Raw genomic sequence first — 23,214 nt, 5'->3', positions numbered from 1 at the left:
GATGCGAAAGAAAAATCAGTTGATAAAGCTCAACATTTATTCACGATAAATCTCCCCAAAAAGCAGGTTACAATTTCTGTCAACACAATAGAGGTCATATGTGAAAAGCCCACAGCTAACTTCACAATAAAGGGGGAAAATAGGATAGTTTTTTCTCTAATCTGGTAGAAGAGTGGGGATGCCCACTCTCACCATGTCCACTCAAAGTAGTACTGGAGGTCCCAGCCAGAACAATGAGAATAATGAAACAAGCAATAAGCATCCACATCTAAAAGGAAGAGGTAAAATCATCTCCATCTGAAGATAACATGGTAATAATACATGCAGAAAATTTAAAGACTCAATAACAACAAAACATTACAACTAATAAATGCATTCAGTAAAGATGAAGTATACAAAATCAACCTACAAAAATCAGTGGCTTTCCTAAACACAAACAATAAAGTATCCAGAAAAGAAATTTTGAAGGCCAACCCTATATACAATTGCAATATAAGGGAAAAAAAAAAAGTAAATAAACTTATCAAAATAGGTGAAAGACATACATTGGAAATTACAAAACATTGATAAAGAAATTGAAGAAATAAATAAGAGAGAAGACATCTCATCATCAAAATTGGAAGAATTAATATTGTTAAATTATTTGTACTAACCAAAGAAATCTACATATTAATGCAATTCCTATCAAATTTCAGTGGCATTCCTTACAAAAAATAAATGAAAGAACAAACCTAAAATTCATATGGAACTGCAAAAGAACCCAATAACCAAAACAATTCTGAGCAAGAGGCATCACTCTATCTGACTTCAAAATTATGAAATTGCAGTTATCAAAATAGATTGTTACTGGCATAAAAAGAGGCAGAGGGCTCCAGGGAACAGAAGAGAGAACTCAAAAATAAACCCATACATACATCTTTGACAAGGTTTCCCAGGACATAAATGGTGTTGGTAAAACAGGAGACCCAAATAAATGGTGTTGGTAAAATAGAAGAATTCAATTGGATTATTTCACACCATATGCAAAAAAAACAACTCAAAATGGATTAAAGACTTACACCTAAAGCCTGAAAACATAAAATTACTACAAGAAAATAGAAAGTTTCTTGACATTGATCTTGGAAAGGATACCAAAAGCATAGGCAATAAAAGCAAAAGAGGTAAGCACACATCAAACTACAAAGCTCTTCATAGCAAAGAAAACAATCAGCAGAGTGAAATGGCCACCTGAAAAATGGAAGAAAATATTTGCAGGTTAGATATCTGATAAGGAGTTAATACTCCAAATGTGCAAATGTCACATATAATCCAATAGGAGAGAGAGAGAGAGAGAGAGAGAGAGAGAGAGAGAGACCTGATTTACAAACAGGCAAAGGGATACTTGATGATTATGGTTCCACAAGTAAACATCTTGGAAGTGACTATACCATCCTATAAAGAAGCAAAGGAGGGGAAGAAGACAAGAAGCGGCTAAAAAAAAATCAACAACTATTCCTCTATCTGTAGAAGGGGTGAGGATACAATATAAATCACTGCCCCCAAGACTGGAGAGGCAGATGGTTGGATACAAGGAGCGACAGTTTTCCACAGCAGAGACTGACAAGCAGAAACTTCCTCGAGAAATAGTGCCAGGGTTGGGGGGCGGGGGGGAATGTAATTGGTGATCTCTGAAGGCTCAGTGTGGACAAGTCTGAGTCTAAAACCAAAGGGGCTCCTTTTTTGTGAGTTGTGCATACAGGAGCTCAACCAGATTCTCATTGTAAGTATCAGAGAACGTGTCTTCATGCCTCTGGCAGGAGACAGGAATAAACCATTTTGAAATGCATCTGATCACTGGGTTCTTCTTAGCAAGGCTGGCTCAGGGGCAACTATTTAACAAAAGCCTAACCTGTCAAGGTTTTATCAGCATCTAGATGACCTGCAGGAAAAGAAATACCCAGCTCAGCCAGTGGTCACCATCCTGTCCACCTAGTGAGGTTACGGAGAGACCCTGAGGAACACTTGTCAAGTTCACTGTCAGAGACTAAAAGATGGAGATGTATGTAGCTTCACCACTACATTACTAAGGACATATTTCCAGCCATCTCTTTACCCAGAATATCACATCTGACTATCAAGGAAACAATACAATGCATACTAAAAGGCAATAAAAGACCATTTAAAGAAACAAGAGAAGAAAACCTAGATGACTTTATTGTGGTGATGACTTTTTACATACAACAGAAAGACATGATATAAAAAAGAAATAATTTTAATTAAAATCAAACCCTTCTCCTCTTCAAATGTTAAGAAAATGAGAGGCAAGATACAGAGCTAGAGAAAATACTTGTAAAGGACACATCTGATAAAAGATGAGTCATCCAAAATATACACAGAACTCTTAAAACTCAGTAATAAAGCAATCTGATTTTAAAATGGACCAACAACCTTACCAGATGTCACACACATGATGAGAAATTAGCATATGAAAAGATGACCCACATCGCATATAAATGGAAACTTTGTATACTCTTGATGGGGCTATAAATTGGTACACCCATTAATGAAACTAGTATAATGATCCCTAAAAAAATAATTAAAAATAAAAATACCTCATGATCTAGCATTCCCACTTTTGGGTGCCTATCCAAAGGAAATAAAGTTTGATATGTCAAAGAGATGTCTGCACACCCCTGTTAATTTCAGCATTATTCATAATATATGGAAATATAGAAATAACCTAAATGTCCATTAGTGAATGAATGGATAGAGGAAATGTGGTGTCTATCCAAAATGAAATACTATACAGTCTCAAAAAGAAGGAAATTTTGTCATCGTGGTAATATGGATGAACTTGGAGAATATTATGCTAAGTGATGTAAACCTAATACAAACACTGTGTTATAAAAACAAATACTGTGTTAACTCATATGTAGAATTTAAAATAGTAAAACTCATAGAAGTAGAGAGTAGAACAGTGGCTGAGGAGGAAGGAAAATGGGGAGATGATGGTCAAAGGGTACAATGTTTCAGTTATGCAAGATGAACAAGTCCTGGATATCTAACACAGAGCAATGTGACTATAGTTAAACAACATTGTATTACATTCTTGAAATTTGCTGAAGGTAGATCTATTTGATTACTTGCTTTTATTAACACATATTAATGTGTTAATAAAATTTCCATACACCCTTCCTCGATCCTACTATCACTATTTGTGTTAGTCATATTTTCATTGCTGTGACAAAATACCTGAGAAAAACAACTTAGAGGAGGAAATATTTATTTTGACTCATGGTTTCCAAAGTTTCCATTGATGGTCGCATGACTCCATTGTTGTGGGCCTGTGGTGAGGCAGAGCATGGTGGCAGAGAGGGCATGGTGGCCTAGAGATGCTCATCTCCTGGCAGCCAGACAACATGTGTTGGGGAAGAGATCAGGAACAAAATATACTCTTGAGAGCATGCTCCTCCCAGTGTTCTGCTTCTTCCAACCAGGCCACCCCCTCTTCGGTTTCCACCACCTCCCATTCAATCATGAACCCATCGATGGATTAATCCATTAATGAGGTCGGAGCTCCAAAGGTCTGATCACTTCCCAAAGCCCTCCTGTGAATATTGACACACTGGGGTCAAAGCCTTCAACACATGAACCTTTGGGAGACATTCCAGATGCAAACTATAGCACTGTTCTGTTTTCAGATCAACTATTTTTCCCCACACAGGAGAAAGAACATGCAATACTTGACTTTCTGTGTCTTCTTCATTTTCCTTAACATGATGTCCTCAAGTTCCACCTTTTTGCTGCAAAGGGCAGGATTTCACTTTTCTTCTATGGCTGAACAATGTTCCATGATGCATATATGCCATATTTCCTTTATCCATTCACCTGATGATAAGCATCTACACTGATTCCATATCTTAGCTCTTGTGACTAACACTTCAAGAAATATGGGCACAAAGCTGTCTCTTTTGCAGGCTGACTTCATTTCCTGTGCAAGTGTACTGGGGAATGGGATAGCTAGATCAGATGGTAGTTTTATTAGATTTCTAAGGAACATGCCTATGGTTTTCCATAGTTGCTGTATTAATTTACATTCCCACCAACAGTGTATGAGAGTTCATTTTTCTGCACATCCTTGCCAGCACTGGTTCTTTTTTTGTTTGTTTGGTTTTCAGAAAATGGCCATTCTAACTAGAGTGAGATTGTTTCTCATTTTGATTGACATTTCCCTGATAACTAATGATATTGAGCATTCTTTCATATATGTATTGGCCATTTGTAAATCTTCTTTTGAGAAGTGTCTGTTCAGATCATTTGCCCATTTTTAAATTCAATTACTTGTTTTTTTTTCTTATTAAGTTTTTTGCGTTCTTTATGTATTCCGAATATGAACTCTTTGTCAGATGAACAGTTGACAAGTATTTCCTCTCATTCTGTAGTTTGTCTTTTCACTTGGTTGATTGTTTCTTTTGTAATGTAGAAGACTTTTAGTTTGGCATAATCCCTCTTGTATATTTTTGCTTGTCTAGTTGTGTTTTCTTTTAATAGTTTCAGAGTTTCAGGTCTTACATGAAGGTCTTTGGTTCGTTTTGAATTGATTTTTGTACAAGGCAAGAAATAGCAGTAAAATTTCAACCTTCTGCATGCATATGTTCAGTTTTCCCAGCACCATTTATTGAAGAGGCTCCTTTCTCGTATGTAGGTTTTGGGTATGTGTGTTGAAATTCAGTGGGCTGTAGACGTGTATGTTTATTTCTGGTTTATCTATTCTGGTTCATTGGCCTATGTGTCTGTTTTTATGACAACATCATGCTGTTTTGTTTACTGTGGCTCCAGTATGTCTTGAGATCAGGCATTGTGATGCCTCCAACTTTGCTCTTTTGTTGAAGATTGTCTTTTCTGTTTCCATGCAAATTTTAGAAAAACTTTTTGGTTCTATAAAGAATGTCTTTGGTATCTTAATGGAGATTGCATTGCATCTGGAGATTGCTTTGGGTAGTATGGACATTTTAGCAGTATTAATTCAGTGTTTTGTGATTTTTCACTTCCTTAGTTTATTTATTGCTAAATATCTGTGTGTGTGTGTGTGTGTGTGTTGTAAATTGAATCACTTTCATGATTTTTTTTCCCAGAAAATCTATTATTGGTATATAGAAAAGCTACTTGTTTTTGTATGTTGATTTGATATCCTACTATTTACTGAACTTGCTTATTGATTCATAAAGTTCTTAGGTGGAGTTTCGCACCATCTGCAAACAGGGATCCTTTAACTTCCTTCTTTCCTATTTGTATACAATTTATTTCTTTCTCTGTCCTAACTGCATGTCAACATGTCATACGCCATGATCAAACTGGTTTCAATTCAGGCATGCAAGATTGGTTCAAAATATGCAAATCAATAAGTATAATACAGCACATAAACAGAATGTAGGATGAAAATCATATGATCATCTCAATTGATACTGAAAAAGCATTTGAAAAAGAATACATTGCTCCTTGATAAAATCCCTGAACAAACGAGGTACAAAAGGTTTATACCTCAACATAATAGAGACTATCTACAACAAACCCATAGCCAATATCATCGTGAATGGAAAAAAAAAACTGAAAGGATTTTTTCTAAGATCAGGGTCAAAACAAGAGCATCCACTTTGGCCACTCTTATATGGAGTAGTACTAGAGATTTTGTCCACAGTAATCAGGCAAAAGGGTAGCTCTTTTGTTTTGTGCCACACACAAAGAAGGAAAAAGAGAGACTCATAACCATGTGAGATGGCCAGTATGTTAATTCGCTCAAATGAGGCGATTATTTCTCACATTACACAGTTTTTTAAAAATTAATTTTTATTGTAAACAAATGGGATACATCTTGTTTCTCTGTTTGTACATGAAATAGAGTTATACTATTTGTCTAATCATACATTTACCTAGGGTAATAATTTTTGATTCATTCTGTTATTTTTTCCCTTCCCCGCCACCCCTCCCACCCCTCTTTTCCCTCTATACAGTCCCTCCTTCCTCCCCCATTATGTGTCATCATCCGCTTATCAGCGAGATCATTCGTCCTTTGGTTTTTTGAGGTTGGCATTACACAGTTTTAAAACAGAAGTATTTTGAATATATTATCTCCATGTAAATCTCCCTTCAATTTTACCTTCATTTAACAAACAAGGAGACATGAGGCCTGAGGAACCCGAGAAAGAACAGACACTCAAGTCCACCGAGGTAGCAGTGATGGAGTAAGGCATCTGATGAGTCAGATGCAATGGGTCACAGGAAGCAGCAACCCAAGTCCTGATAGGCTCTAGGTACAGTTCCGGAATGCCGAGCTATAGTGGAGGCAAAGTAAGGCAAGTGCCCAGCCACCATGGAAGAAGCAGGTGTTCATCACATAACCACATCATTCCGGGTACAGTTGGACACTGGGATGGGTGAAGAAGGAAGCAGTACTTCACCATGTAAACCCTTGAACCTCAGCTAGTCTGGGAGGCCCCAAACCTCGTTCCCCAAGCATGAGCTGCTTCTGCTGCAATCGAAGCAATGAGCTGGAGCTGACTGGGAAAAGAGAAGGAGCGGAAACAGCAGTGGACAATTTCAAGATGTACTCAGGAGGCCAAATCCTCGGGTCTTCTAATGAGTGAATACAGGACTGAGGGAGAGGCAGTGGCTATGGGGGAGGACTCTGGCTTTCTGGGTGTCTGAGCTAGGCTTTGTTGTCAATCACTGAGAGCACCGTGGTGGGAGGGGCCTGGATTGGAAAGCCAGAGGGAAATCCTGAGCTCAGATTTGAACACAGCAAGTTTAAGATGCCTTTGAACAACTCTAGTGGAGAAATTGAGCAAGGAATTGGAAAGGAGACCTTGACTGATATAAGTGTGCAAGTCACCAGCCATACAATGAAGTCAAAGCCATGAGGATAATGCAGTCGTATAAGGAGATATCAAGGAGCAGGAAAATGATCCGTTATGGAGATTAATGAGCTCCAATTTGTCATGGAGAGAAAGAGTAGAAAACTCCTATAAATAAAATCGAAAACAAGGAGTACAGTGTATCATTTAAAACAAAGAGGAGATTGTCTCAAGAATGTAGATTCTGAAGTTAAATGAGATTATAGTTGACCAAATGTCCTATAGATGCAGCCGTTTTTGCATCACTGATGAAGTTTAGCAAGGCCTCCTCTGGTGCATGATGGTGATTAGATTGAAAGGGTCATCATAGATTGTTTGATAAGTGTGCCTGAGAAGGAAAGAGCAAGGGGCTGTGGGTGGAGGGAGTGTTCAACAGCAATGGCCGGAATTGCAACCACCCTCTCACCTCCCCTTTCACCAAGGAAAAGCAGTGAAGGCGTTGCAGCTTGTATTGGCTGTCTTTTCTACCACCTCAGCTACTTAATGATGGAACAGCATCCTTCATCATCTTTGGCTAACCAGCCCACTGGGTTTAGTCCACAGTCTGACATGTTGTAGAGCCTGAACTATTTCTTAAAGGAGAGATGGAAGAAAGCAGGCAGAGAGGGAGGGAGGGAAGGAGGAGGGGATGGATGTCTCATATGAATCTCTTTGTTCCAGAAGGTGAAATAAAGGTTAGACAGTTAATTGTCAAAAACAAACATCTAAGCAACTAACAGCAGAGAATATCTAAATTGCGTGCTCTTTACCAAGGTTTCCTCTCTCTATTAAGGAAAAATAATACTTTGGGAGGAAAAAATATCCCAAATTTCTGTGAATAGCTGGTTTTGTGATCATGCTACATAAAGTTAGTTTTGCAAAACCAATTTAGGGTGGATGATCATGTTAAAACGATTACTTATGGCAGTAAGAAACAATTTTGTGGGGAAGCCAAGTTCTTGAAAAGGTGCTGGATGGCTGTGATGGGGGTGATTTGTTTCTGTTACCAGGACACAGCATGGTGTTCAGGGTCCTGGAGGGCTGATCTCTGGACCTGAGGTACTCCTCGGCTCCCTCAGACATTGCCCTGTACACCTGCCTCCAGATCCCAGTGGAGTAACAGATCATCAGTGTGCGTGCGGAACATTGACTCGCTCTCAAAGATTTTGCATGGATGTGCTTACCTGGTGTGCAAACTCACACCCTTTATGACATTGCTTCAAAAACTGAGTCTGCATATAAGCAAGAGCACACATTAGCCAGTGTCATACTTCTGGCCCTGCTGCTCTGAACCCAATCATCCTACCTTTGTTTATGAGGAGATTATAAAATCTCCTCATATGACTGGGTTGATTTCACTAAAATCATAAATTATACTCTTTTTGTTTCAACAACACTCGAATCAAGAAAACATTCGGGGGGGTCGTGCGGAACTGTGTTTGTGGTTTGGCCAGATAATGAGAAGCAGATTAAACCAACCCTAAAATGTATCAGTGTCTAATTTCTGGAGAAGAAAAAAGCATCAGAATTATTTTCCCAGTGACTTTGTCAGAACTGGTGTATTCAATCCAGACTCCTTTCGGGAGACTGATCTTGATTTGTCCAGGTTAAAGCGGTTGATCAGTAAAGTCCTGGCCATCTGCCTATTGCCTGAGAAAAATACAATGTTCATTATCTACAGAGTTATTTTTGTTTCAAGCAGCAAGCCGCATGTGGTGTGCAGTGCAGAGATGGTTTATTGACTTCCGGAGGACCCTGCAGCTCACCTTACTAGACACTGTGACTTCAATGGGCTTCTAATATGCTTCATACTCTGATTCCCAAACCTCATCCTGGACCTTCACCCCTTACCTCATTCTTGTCTTCAGACTTTTAAACCACCCCAGATGTGATGTGGGAAAACTCTTCTTTAGCCCTGACCGTCATTATTCCTACTGAATTAGTAACTTAGAGTGGATTCTTAGCTCCACCAACTTATGGTCACTCTGAGCAAATGTCAATCCCGCCAGCCCAGACCAGCCCAGCTCAGGAACGTCCACTTTCCCCTCCACAACTGGATTTGAATCTCTCCAGACCTGGAGGACGCGACCAAGCAGATACATTCCTAGGAAAGAGCCATGGACTCTGAAAAGTTCTGCAATAAGCATTTCCTCAGCACCCACTTGTCCAACCCCACCTTCTGCAGATAAGCAAAAGGGTCTGCCAAGGAAGGACATAAAGCAACCTGGCCCCATGTTGGACACAACCCTGTGAGCATGCTCCTGGGTCCCTAGGACCCCGGACAACTCCAGACTCATGGACAGAACACTTCTAAGGAAGGGGTCAGTTACTGCGTCATGGAATGGATTTTCACGAACCATAGGGCTGCGCTTTGTAGAGAAGCCCAACAGCCCTCCTCTGCCTCACCTGCAGGCATACTGCTTGGAGAGGGAGCTGTCTTCCCAGGAGGCGTGCAACAGCTGAGCAGTGGCTCTGTACCCTGTGCAGATGGTGCATTGCTCTGCAGCCCTAACCTTCCAGTTTGATTTGCTTTGCACCCTAGGAGAGATGTAGCAGAGGGAGCAAGCCCTCTCCTGGGGTAAACGACCCTTCCCCCAGTCTTTCTGAAGACGCCACCAACTATTTGCCTATGCCTTCCAGAAGGATGATGGTTAAATGAGTGAATAAGTTCCAAGTTAAACACTATTAGCTCTGAGACTTTTGAATGTAATGTAACAACCCAATATTCAACTTTAGTAATAATGATGGTAATAGCTAACACATTCTGTGCGTTGTGATAGTCTACAGAAACAAGAGGGCCTCCCTCACCCAGAAAGCACTTTCAGATGCTGAGATCCATGATGCCACACAAACCCCGAGCTTATGAAAAAGCTGGCCACTCATTCAGCAAAGCTTCCTGGGCAGAGCAGCAATGGCCGCCCCCCAACTGGCCTGGAGACGGACTGAGAGAGCAAGGTGAGGAGACCAGCCTTCACTGTGGCTGGGCAGCAGGGCAGAGCGGGGCTTCAGGGGCTCGTCCTAATCCTCCACTAGCTCCACAGGAGGGAGCACCTGGTCTTTCTCAACAATTTTCTCAGACATGGGGTGAAAGGGGAGAAGAGGGATGCTCAAAAGCTGTCAGCAGTGAAATATTAAAAACAGGCTCAGAGTCTCCTCCACACTGGGTGCCATCCTGGGCTCAGGACCCTACACATGGGGTGGCCTCTCCCTGGAGTCTCTCCTCAACCTTTTGTCCTTTCCCACAGATGAGGAAGTTGATGACCCAAAAGGGGCAGAGACTTCCCAAGGTCAAACACCTAGCTAGTGCAGAGCCAGGACGTGGTTTTGACCAGAAAGCTAGATCAGCAGCCCAACCCAACCTGATGACCAGCAGGGTGATCAAATTCATAGTGAGATGCTCTCAGTTTGGGTCATCGATTTATGTTCTCATTAGTGTACGTGCTGAGGATAGCAATTATTTTCAGTAATGAACTTGGTGGGGTAGGGTCTAGATCTTGGGCGAAGAGGTCACAGAGCAAGACAAAAATCACAGGATCTGCTCTCTACGAATCAGTCCCCTCCCTATGCAGGTGACAGAAGCCGGTTCCCCTCCATGAGCACAGTGAGTCAAAACAAAGCGCACACAGCATGAGCCAAACATCATTTCTGATACAAGATTGGCTGGTACAGAGTCTTGCAATTTTCTAAGCAGCCTGATACAATTTCCTCAGTGAATTGGATAAATAAAAGTGCAAGATGCATTTAGCCAGAAAAATGATAGAGTGTGTTGCTTTTTGTTTTTTCTCAATATTTGAAAAGTGGTGACATGTGATAGTCTTGGCCTGCGATCTCATGGAAATTCACCTAACAATTCCCTTCCTCTCCTAAGCTATTTCCTTCCTGACGGGCTTAAGTGGATGAGCGATTGCATCCCTGCTGTCTTCTTCAGAGTCTGAGAGAAATGTGTCTTGGAACCAATACTGCAACCTTAGTTCAGTTGTGAAGAGGCAGACTCAACCTCTGATGTGAACATTTACCAAAAAATGTACAGTTCCTGAATCTACTTTTCAGACCAGGGGTGAAAGCATAGCCATAGCTGGGTGGACAAATTGGTTTTGACTAACTTCCAAGAAGTTATACAACCTACTAGGAAAGCAATGTGACTCTCAAAGCCCTGGGACAAGTGGCCAGATCTCCCCTGGAAGATGATGGCTTATGTCATGGAGGAAAGCATCTGTGGCAATGACAGATGCTTGTCAGAGAGCTTTGTGGCACTCAGCTTTGTACAGCAGGTCTGGGCTGAGATGGAGGCAGGCGCTTCCTGAGCCCTGGGAACACTGTCTTTGGGAGATGCATGCAGGTGTGCGGTTTTGGAGGGAACTGTGCTAATCAGAGAGGTCCCATGGAACAGCATGCATGTGCAGAAGGAGCCTGAAATCAGCCTTCCCCAAGGATGGGGACAGGGAGGCGGGAGGATGTGTGTGTGATGGGGTCTATAGTTCTGTCATCAATGACAAGACACCGATTAACTTTCTCACGATGCTTTCTGCCCTGGCAGCTCCTTGGCGTGAGTCTAACTTTACTGAAATGGAAAAATGAGGTTCAGGAAAGCAGCCCGGGCTGTCATCTATGACTGATGGCTTAGAAGGGATTTTGTATCATCCAGGTTACCATTGTAATCGAGTAAAAGTGAGAGGCGGACGTGGCGTCATTTGGGGCCCTGAATTCCCTGCAGTAAGAGAGCGCCAAAAACCAGATTGGACTAGACATGTTTAAAGATCTCCAGATAATTTAAATACATAAAATAGCATAATAGTAATGCTTCAGTGAATGACATAAAGCCTTGAACCTGGCATGTACTTTGTGTTTGTTTACATGAGGGCCTATCCATCTCTTCTTAAATGTCAGACAGGGTCCTGAGACCACAGAGTGCTTTCAGGTTTAAACTAATTGACCTTTAATGACATCCTGTGGGATGCTCAAAAGGGCATGTGAATTCTTTTCCTCTTGATCACTGAGGAATCTGAGATATGAAGAAGTTAAGTGATTTGGGAAGATAACATTGAATAAATCATGGGTGAGGTCAAGAGAAAACCTGTCTCAAACTTCCTGCTTTCATTGCAGACAGCCTTCTGTCACTGGTTCCACAGTCTTTCTGCTAGAAGACACTAAGAACCATGAGGTCCAAACAACAATCTGGAGCAGGACCGTTCTTGGTCCATTAATGAGGGATGATGCCCAAGGTAACCTTCCCAAACCCCTGCTCCGTGCCTTCTGTCCAGCCAGGTGTGCTCCTGATGAAAGATTCTACTAAACTGGCAAATTATAGCAGATTCTTGTCTCAATCAACTTCTGGCCACTCTGGGAAAATGCCAAAACTCATCCCCAGCCCAGGAATATTGACCACTCCCTTCACATAAGACCTGGGAACAGGACCAGTCTGAAACCACAGGAGGGAAAGAGCCATGGGCTGGGGAAAGACAGCCACAGGTGTGATGTCAGCTCCCACCTATCTTAGCTCACCTTCCACAGAGGAGCAAGAGTGACTGTCGAGAGCAGAAGTGCCCCAGGCTCATGCCAGTGCTGAAATCACCCTGAGTGTGATGCTGGCTCCGCAAGGACCGGGGGTACCTCCGGATTCACAGACAGAAGCCTTCCAGCCGGAGGTTGGCCCCGCACCCTGGAATTCATTTTCCTGGGCCATGGGTCCTGTGATGCTAAACTATGCTCAACTGTATTTGAGATGAACTCAATATCCAGATTAAGTAGAAAAGGAAAATGTGTGATGAAATACGGAACAGTGAATGTGTTCAGCTCTTAAAAGTCACACTTGGGGAAATGAGTCAGGAGGTGAAAGTTCTTCCCTGCTGGTACAGCAGCACTAACCTCCTTGCACCCTGAGTCATTTTCTCTATTGTGGCGAAGGCCTTGGTTGAATAGTTGGTCTCTTACCAAATAATTGCCCCACCTTGAAAATGTAAGAACCTCTGGATAAAATCGGTATTTTAAAAATCCCTTGGTTCAAGTATAGGGTGATTGCATGAACTTGGACAGATGAATCTCAGACTCTGAGCTGCTTCATGATCTCTCAGATCTTCTGGGATGGAGGGTTAAAGGAAATAAGATATATGAATCCAAACTCAGTGCCTGGCACATAGGAAGAGCCCAAGAGAAGCTACTTCCATTCCTCCCTGTGTGACTGGTTTTCCTCTGACTGTTCTGAGGAGAGACATGCTCTGATAACACCTCTCAAGTTGCTGTGTGATGCTGACCAAGTGAGCAACTTCTCTGGACCTCATTTCCCTTCTCCGTAATGAGGAGGTGCAGCTGGGTAATCTCTGAGTCCATGGCTGTGTGCTGTGTTATTCTGATTCTCTAGAGAGGATGCAAGTCTTGCTGAAGTCCTCAGCAGTTTGTTTCTTCCCATTTCTGTTCTTGTCCCTCCACATGTGATATATGACAAGGGTTTTCTACTTCCTGCAACCATAATGCTGCCTCAGTTGGTTAAAAGGCATATGAAGGGATCAGGCAGGTATCTCCACCATGGATGCCTTGCAGGAACTCTGGCTGGCTCTGTGGGGAAGGTCCCCAGTCTCTGGCTTCCAATGCAGTCAACTTTACTCCTAGGTGCTCTGGGAAATAAGGAGGGAGCTACATCACTAGCAAACCAAATGCAGGAAACCACACAGTTGTTATTTCATTTACTATGGCAATTATAGCAAGAATTTACTATCTACAGACTGGCTGGGATCATAGATCAGAACTGCAGCTTCCAGCGGTGCAAACTTGAGCAAGTTACCTAACTTTTCTGTGTTCTAGTGTTTTAAACAGGCTTAGTAAGAGTACTTGCCTCATAAGGTTGTTTTAAGTATTAAAAACTTCAATAATATCAAGTGCTTCCAAGAGCTCCTGGCACTGGATTGTGGGCCTTGTAGGGGATACCGTGCCTAATGTCCTGGCCCAGCACACAACACGCCTGGCAGGTCCTGCTGGGTACTCACAGCAGAGGGTGGCAAATGCCATGAAGGCAGCAGACCCGAGGAGCCTGGAAGCATGGAGCAGAGGCCTCCAATGCAGACAGGGCTGGGAGGAATCATCAGGGACGCTCTCTGGAGGTCTGAGAGACCTGGGATGATTGACTGTCAAAGATCAAGCCAGGTACAATCCTGGAGAACATTCCAAGCAGAGAAAACAGGACGGCCTGAAAATGTAGTGCAGGTGGAGTTTTCAGCAGACTTGGAAGAACCTGCGGAATACAAGGGCTCTCCTGCTAGTCCAGGTCAAAGGAAGTGGGATCGTTCTGAGGTTTTAAAAACAGGATCTTAAGTTAATTGCCCACAAGAGAGCAGTCTAGCTCCAAATGCAGGGCCTAATCCCCCAGATTTGTTTATGACAGTGGAACTTAGTGGTGAGGGTGGAAGGTCTGTCCCTGGAGCATAATCGGCCCTTGCCACCTGCATTTGATGTGAAACTTGACGTGAAATAGAGCTCCAGCTTGGCAGAGCTCGTCCTGAGTGGTCCATGTGCTGCTCCTCCAAGCAACACCGTTAGCAGCGCGAGGAAGGCCAGCACGAGCTCCACCTACGGAATGAGCAGAGTTTAAAATTCTGGCAGCTTCTCCCCAAGCCCAGGAGAATCATCAGGCCAGACTGCAATGCCAAAAGCAATTACAGCTCACAGGCTGCCACCGCAGGAGAGGGGTCTGCAGTTCAGCAGTGCTTAGGGTGCCTCCAAAGGCGGAAAGCAGACGCTTCTGCAACAAATGACCCCCAAGCAAAGCCAGTCCTCAGATGCCTAGCCTCTGCAGATTTTACCAGGAGTCACTTTGAAAATGTTTGCTAGCTCCCTGGTTTAGGAAGGGAGTCAAAGAGACGGGGATTCAAGCCTCTGCATCCAGGGACTTCCAGGACAAACTCTAGTGATCATGAAGAGCAAGATGGAAAGGAGGACCAAAATGGTCTCAGAAGCCCCTTTTCTCAGCTTTATGGACGCCCTGTTTACATAAAAAGGTGTGGCAAGCATCTGGTTTAGTTTGTCTGATCTCTACGCCTTCCCCCTGATTCTTCGGTAAGTTTAGCCTCCTGGCAAGGTGACCCAGGAAAACCCAAAGGTGTCAGCTGCTTCCCTTGGAGTAGCTCCAAGGGAAAACCATCAGATGAAAACCATCAGTCCCTATCACATGCAGATTTATAGAGGAAGTTTTAGGATATGCACAGTTTTTATCCAAAGATCTGCCTCTCTCGTGGCAGCTTCTCGTCTTCTACCTAATCTGTAAATGTTAGGATTTCCCCTGACGCTGTCCTGGGTGTTTTTTACACTTTTCTTCTCTCTTCAGGTAAAATCGTCAATCTCTAAGACTTGAGCGGCTCTGTGCTTTCAACATCCATACTTGTCAGTGGGAGTTATGATGTGCTACAAAAAACAAGCAATCCCCCAATCTCAGTGGCTCAGTGGAAAAGGCTTGTTTCCTTTTCATACCAAGTTTTAGTAAGAACTTGGAGTCTGGATGACTCTGAGTTGGCTGTCCTCCATGTGATACCTCAATATTTCTCCTTTATGTCGGGATGAGCTTTCAAGATTGCTGTGGTACAAGAATTTCCACCCTAGGCAAGTACCTGATTTACCTGGAAGTAACATCCATCCACCTTTGGCCACATCAAACCACAGGGTCCTGCACATACCCATCTTCCCATCATCACCTCCTACCACTCACGCCTCTCTGGGTCTTGTTCTAGACTCTGAAGATCTCCCAAAAAAGGATTGTATCCTACCCTAGGACTTCCTGGAATTCATTTAATTGTGACTGTAACTGAGTTCCCAAAATTCACTTCCTTAGTCCGTGGTGCATTGACGATTTCATCTCATGACTTGCTTTGGACTGGGGATGATAGAAAATGTGGTGCAAGCTGATACGTGGTCGTTAGCAGTTGCTGTCTCAGGCTATTCTTTGGAACCCAGAGAAAGCAATGTGAAGAAGCTTAACAAAACTGTCAGAAGATGAGGCAGGGATGTGGTTTCCCACAAGAGGCCTTCTAGACAAAAGCCCTGCAGCCCCTGGACAGATGAAAGGAACCCCCCAGACCTCCAGCCCCACCAAGGTGCTAGCTGACCATGGCAATCAGCCAAGCCAGCCCCAAGCAGGAAGCCACCCGGTTGCCCCCAAGGATTGTGAGACATAATTCACACTTGTCTTGGTGAGGGGGTTTGCCATGCAGTAAACAGCTAACTGATGCGCAAAGACCATTTTGTTCACAAGTTTCCCTCTCTTAATTCTTTGTCATATTAGCTTCCTTCTTCTCTGTTAGTTTTACATGAAAAGTCAACATTTTTAGGCCCTCATCATAATGACACTTTGATTTACACAAAATCATCAGCAAGAATACCCATAGCTTTTGATTGGCTGGGGCATTACGTGATTATTGTGAAAACCTTTGTACTGATCGATGCAAAACATCTATTATGTCCATTGCACAACTCAGCTCTGCTCCCTCTACATAGTGAAGCCACTGTCATTTCTAGATTTTTACCTTGCAGCTTCACATTTGTGTCCCTACCTGCCATATCAACAAATCTCCCTACGATATTGAATTTGGTTTAATAAATGCTTCTGAGCATCTACTGCACGGTAGGTGAGACACTGGCGATTTACAGATGAGCAAGCTACAGTCTACGGTCACTGAGCAAACAGGAGAACAAGTGGGAATCAGGTAACACAATGGCCAGGATGAGCTGAAGTGCAGGGAGGGAGGCCCAGGATCGCCTTGGAACAGGACCCTGGAGGAAGTGGAAAGATGGGGGACGTGCCTTCCAGGTGGAGGAAAGAACTGGAAATGAAAAGGGCAGACAGCACAAGGTGCGAGGAGCCAGGCTGGGGCTGGACTACAGGCTGCGTGTGTCACTGGAGGGTAAAGGAAAGAGCAAGCTGAGCAGGAGGGGACACAGTGATAGCAGACCTTGCAGGAAGTCTCTAAGGACATTTCAACAGGTGATTCTGCGTTGCTGGGTGGCTGGGAGAAGGGTCATAAATGACAGTGGCATAAACTGCCTAACGCCAGGTTAAAGAAACCTACTATTGCTACAGGGCTGGGCCTTCCTGGATTATAAGGTAACCTGAAGGCCTTCCTTCAAACCCCAGTTCTATTCAGAAAGATTTCAGACAAATCACTCAGAGTTACAGACATGATTTTATTAGAAGGAATTGGAAAGGAGAAAAGGGGACACCCTCAAGGGAGAGACTGGGTCCTCTCAGAGAAGAGAGGAACCATGTGCTGCTTCTGTCCTCCTGTTTTATCGGGGTCCCAGGGGAGTTTCCAGAGAATCCTTCCCAGGTCCACCTCTTGACTTTTTACTGACAGCAGGAGACCAGACTTTCAAGTCCCCACTGCCATGATGACTCTAGGTCACTTTTGCCCATGCTCACTGGTTCTAATTGGAACCTGTTCTTACAGATTTTATAGTTAGGGGAAATTGTCCCTTACCTCCCTGGGTTCCAGGATCTAGTCTGTGTAGGGGTCACAAAAGTCCCCCACCCTGCAGGATAACGTGTGTGCTTCTCACCAGCACCTCAGAGACTGCATTTCTCCCTCAGACAACAGGTGGTTTGCTGAAGAATGTCACACGTCCTGTGGACTTAAGCCAGGCAGGGTTGCAAGCATCTTGCTGTGTAAAAGTGAGAGTGAGTATGGGTCAACACAGTGGGTCCTTCCTATAGAATTATTCCTTGACCTCATGTCCCCAATGCTCCTGTCTGTCTGTCTGTCTGTCCCCATCACTCCAGGACAATTACCAGACAAACATGAGCTGGAGGAATCCAGGGAGATGGAATCCATGAGGAGAGTGGTCCCTCTCTGACTGTGGGTCAGCTGTCTGCATGGGATGTCCACTAATCATCAGCTCTTCACATGTGCTCAAGTCCAGACTCGTCTATGGCACTTGGCTACGCAGGTCACAGCATGCGTGTTGCTTGTAATCAACACCCCCACAGCTACCGAAGGGTAGCGGGGACTTCAACAGGCAGCTCTGGCCCTTTCAGGAGCTCCGTGCATCCCTCACTTAAATAGGCTTTTCCTCTTCTGACAGCTCGAATAGAAATCTGGGCTTGGAGGCCTCCCATCTGCAATTCCACGTCAAAAGGAATTTTATCTCCACACTCTCTTCTTTTGAATCCCGCCCTGCATTTCTGTCATGAGTTTTCAATTTTAAAGTGACCACAGAGGCCTTCTTCACCAAGAACTCCTCTCTGCCTTTCCACTTTGGTTGTTGCACGATTTACTAGTTGGGGCTTCCCTGCTAGAGAGGGGAGTGGACCTCCTTTCTAGAAAGTGTCCATTAAGCTCAGTTATTGAGTCCTATGCAGTTCTGCCCCTTGTGATGACCTCTCTCCTCACACCTAAGCCACTCTCAGCCTGTCCCTAAGATTGTCCTTCTGGTGTCCTCTGTCCTCCTCTCTGTCAGAAGTCTTGCACCCTGGCCAGGTTCTCCCCTGGAAGGTGCTCCTCCTCCTGTACTGTCCTGAGTCACTTTTCAGCCCACACTTGGTCCAGATCCGCTCGTAGTGATTTCCTCTCACACCTCGATATTTCCTACTTCCTTACGATGTTTCCTTGTGACTTATGAACACTTCACACGTTATGACTGGAGGTGGACAGACCAGTATCCCCGAACACCCAAAGACATCCACATCTAAAGCGCCAGCGCTTCTGAATATGTTCCTTTCATGGTGAAACTGATGGCCCCTGAGATCAGAAGCTGATCCTGGATTTTTCTGGTTTGGCCCAGCATAGCCACAGGGGTCCTAGAGATCAAGTGATCACGGGGACGCAAATAACTGCTGGCTTGGAGCCATGGAAGAAGAAGGGCATCAAACCCCAGAAGCCAGAAAACGGCCCCTCCTGGGGTCTCCAGCCCAGACACGGCCTGCAGACACCTTGACTTCTAACCCAGTGAGAATTGCTGAGCTGCAGAACTGCAGAACAACACAATTACATTGTTCGAGCCACTAAGCTTGCAGCTATATAAACCAACCCAGTTCCTCAAATGAGTCTTCTCAGAGATTAAAAATGGAGACTCTGTCAACTGAAATTATTCCAGAAACAGAAACTTGAGGTCTTCTTTGATGAACTGAAGGTCAGCTAGGACACACAGTGCTGTTTGTCCATCTCAGTGAGCTGGGTGCTTCCTGTGTTCTGGACACAGGATGGTGCAGGGACCAGCAGCCTTAGCAGCATCCAGGAACTTAATGGAGTGAAAAATGATGAGAAGCCCCCGACTTGGAATCTGCATGTTAATAAAATCTGTAGCTGATTCAGCTGCACATTAAAGGTCAGTGTACTGCTCTCCACATCTAACAGGGAACCTAAAAGCAGCTGCATTGATTGGTTGCTTTCCTGGAGCTAGTCAACATCTGTTTACACTGGTAGCCGAATTCCTCAAGCCAAGAGCTAGACAGCGACCTGAAATTGCCTCGAATGATGTCTTTAACAAGAACTTGGCATCCTCTCAGAAGCCCAGGATATAAAAGTGAAAGTGGAACTTTCCAATTAGAGAGAGGTATAGGTCCACAGAATCCTACCTCCCACCTCCTCCCCTGACCACCAGCCCTGGGGTGAACAGAATCTCTTTGAAACCTTAAGGGGTCCTTGCTGCACAGTTTGAAAACAGATTATAAACGAAAGCCTTCTTGTTACATGTGGGAAACGAAGACTTGGGGAAAAGAGGCTTATTCAATTGTAGATACAATTACTAAGTTGGCAAAGGTGGGCCTAGAAAACCAGAAGCTTCTCAACATGATAATCTGTTAATCAGCACACCAGATTGTGCACAGCCACAAGAGTGTTTTCTCTTTCAAAAGTCTCTCCAGGAAGCTGAACTCTCCTGCTGAGGTCTCAAAACTCACTTGGAATGTTTCTGCAGCTACCTGTGGCTAAGCTCAATTGCTCAGCTTTTTTCTAAAATTCATGATTTAGCTGTTTCCCCAGTAGCTCAAAGCCAGGGATTCCTCCACTTCTGCTGAGTCTGCACATTCCCAGAATTGTTTGAAACTTGGTGGGGGTCAGCGGCACACTTGCATCTTTGAAAATAATGCTAATGGGTTACAGCTAATTCTGGTGACTCGGAGAGTGGGTGAGTGAATATTGGGGAATGTACACCCACTCTTTCACACAGCAATATGAACGAAGTCTCTGGAGATAAAGTGATTTGTGATGAGTACACTAACAGGAGGTAGGAGCACCTACTGTCTGCCATGACTCTGGGATGTGTTAGCACACTTGATCTTGTTTGATCCTGGCTTTGACCTAGGGAAGGAGCGTCTGTTTCATTACTGATGTGATGATTCTCCCCACATCAGAGAAGAAGAAATTGAGACCACATGGGCAATAGAGGATAAGGGAGATCCTTCCCAGCTCCAAAGTCTGTGTCTTTCTATTACAACTTACTTTTCTGCTAGGCTTATTGGAAAACACACAAGCCCACTCTGTGCTAGAAGAGGGCTTGGGTCTCCTGGAGGTCCTTGACTAGGTTGGGTGCTTCTTATGTTACTCATACCTGTCTGCTAGTGATATAGTGTTCGGATGTCTGCCTGTCCATCTCTGGGAGAGGTTCCCCATCCCCAGGGCTTAGTACAGTCTCATAAGTGCCTAGCAGAGGTTAAACAGATGCTGTGGTCCGAATATTGGTTTTCCCCAAAAAAATTCATGTCTAAATTTAACTCCCACTGCTATAGTATCGAGGAGGGGGTTTTTGAGAAGTGAAAAATCATGAGGGTCTCACCGTCATGGATGGGACTCGTGTCCTTACAAAGAAAGCTTACAAAAGTATTGAAGGGAGCAGGGGCCTGCCTGGCCTGGCAGGGCAGACACAGTGTTCCTTCTTCCTGGAACATGAGATTGCAGCGGAAGTTTCTACCCATGAAGTGGAGAGTAAACCCTCACCAGATCCCTAATCTGCTGACTTGGACTTCTCAACCCCCAGGACTGTGACAAACCAATTTCTATAATCTATAGTTTAGTCTATGGTATTTTGTTGTAGCAGCAAAAGTAGACCCAGATAAGTGAATGATAATAGTAGCCAGTTCTTACACAGGTTCACTCTGCCAGGCCTGCTCCTCAGGCCTCGTCTCCTGTTTTATGAAATGATGGGTGAACAAGCAGACTCATGGGTGGAGAGCTGGAAGCCCGGATGGCTAAATGCTCAGAAAGGAGATAAAGTATCTTCATAGCTGGAGGATCTTCACCAAGACATTGACTCTGGTTGAGATCCTCCCCCTCCACCCCCCCCCAACCCCCACCGTAGCTGGAGAACAGTAAGCAGAGCAAGGAGCTGGCAGTGGTCCCTGCACGCTCCTCCAGCCATTCTGGAATCAACAAGTCCTGCCCACTCGGCTCCGTAAGAACAGGGCCAGCAGGAAGTTTCTTGAGGAAATAGCAACAGAGTTGCTGGAATCCATGACAGTACATGGGTATCACTTTTAGGGCTTTTGAAAGTCTTTTCCTTCCTTCCTCCCTCCCTTCCTTCCTTCCTTCCTCCCTCCCTCCCTCCCTCCCTCCCTCCTTCCTTCCTTCCTTCCTCCCTTCCTCCCTCCCTCCCTCCCTCCCTCCTTCCTCCCTTCCTTCCTTCCTTCCTCCCTCCCTCCCTCCCTCCCTCCCTCCTTCCTTCCTTCCTCCCTCCCTCCCTCCCTCCTTCCTTCCTTCCTTCCTTCCTTCGTTTTTCATTACTTCCCACAATAGCCATAAGCATATAGATGGCAAGGTTAGTATTTTATTCAATCTCTTTATTCCCACCTTGAAGCACAGAATCCAAAGTTCAGACTGTTTTAATAAATGTTGGACAAATGAATGAACGAATGAACCTGATTGTTATCTAAACACATTTGAATGTAGAGAGTGTATAAATCTGTCATTATTTCAACAAATGCTAATTTAAAGTCTGGTGTCCCTGGAGCTATCTTCTTGTCACTGTTAGGGATGTAAAATTTATGAAACAATGTCAAGGCAGACATTGCCAACTGCGGCTGGCCGCCTGTGGAGCAATCAGTTGTAACAATAGGGCCATTCACTCAACAGGTATCTGCGGGCCAGAGACAACGTGCCAGCGAGTAGAGGCTACTTCGTGAAGATCCTTGAACACCACAGCAAGGATCATAGACATCATCCCAGAGCGCATATGCACCTCTCGAAGTGCTGGAATTGAAGTGGAGCTGCAAAAAGAGTAAGAGCTGAATCTAGAAAAGGAAGAGAAAAGGCTACTGTGAAAAAGAAAAGCAACTAAGTATTCTCGCCCACAAATACTGAGCTGTGTTTGTGTCTGTTGAGCTTGGTTTCCATTTTGAATCTAAACTATAAGAATATCACGTGGTGATGGAGAAGATGTCCCAAGACAAACAGGTGTGATTTTGAGTCCTGGCTGCCCCTCTTATGAATGGTGTGACCTTGGGCAAGTAAGCATCTCTCTGGACCTCAGTGTCTGCATCCTCCAAGGGATTACTAACAGCACCACTGGTGCAGAATTGCAGTGAGCATTAAATGAGGTCATACATTCCAAACAGCCCTGAACGTGGCTTGTGGTAACCACTCAGCAAATACCAGAGAACCGGAGCATTGTGAATTCACAGGAGAATGGCTGCCTATTCTAAGGCAGGCTCTCCACTCTACGTTTAAGCATGTGCTGATTTGATGAGCTTCATTAGCACTCTCCAGCTATCAGGCACTGTCCTAGGGGTTCAGGCCTGTCCTGACCACCTTGAAGGATGTCAGGTGTACACAACGATTCCAAGTAGTGAAGGAAATAGAATATGAACAAAAGTCCTTGCCCTCACAGAGCTGCCATTCTGGTGAGGCTGGTTAACTCTCCTAAGTGCCTCAGTTTCTGCATCTGTAAGAGAGTGATAATATCTATTGGAAAAGTTTGATTGCTAAAGACGAGACTCTTCAAAGAGCATGGAACAGAGTAGGGACCATCAAGGAATTGCTGTTAAAATAGTTCTGATTATTCTTGTGGTTGCTATTATCATTGCAGAGAATATAATCTTTTTGTACTCTGGCAACCACTACAGAGTGAAATGTGGAGATTATTTATCATTTGCAAAGAGGTTGAATAGTTCTGCTAAAATCACACACTGCATAAAGGCAGAGCCGGAATTTAAGCAAAATCCACGTCCAAAATCGACACTCTTGCTCTCCACAAACATTCCCCAGTTCCCTCTCCACCTACCCTTGAGAAAAATTTATTTTATATACACTGACTAATATAAACAGTTGTATCATAGGCTTCCTGTCCTGGAGTCATTTAAGCTCTTAATAGATGGGTCTTCCTGGTTTTGCCGTGATGAATGAGCAAATTAGCAGTACCTGTGGAATTCTGACTCCCA

Source organism: Sciurus vulgaris (assembly GCF_902686455.1).
Source record: "Sciurus vulgaris genome assembly, chromosome: 9".
Lineage (NCBI taxonomy): Eukaryota > Metazoa > Chordata > Mammalia > Rodentia > Sciuridae > Sciurus > Sciurus vulgaris.
This window is presented reverse-complemented; position numbering follows the sequence as displayed.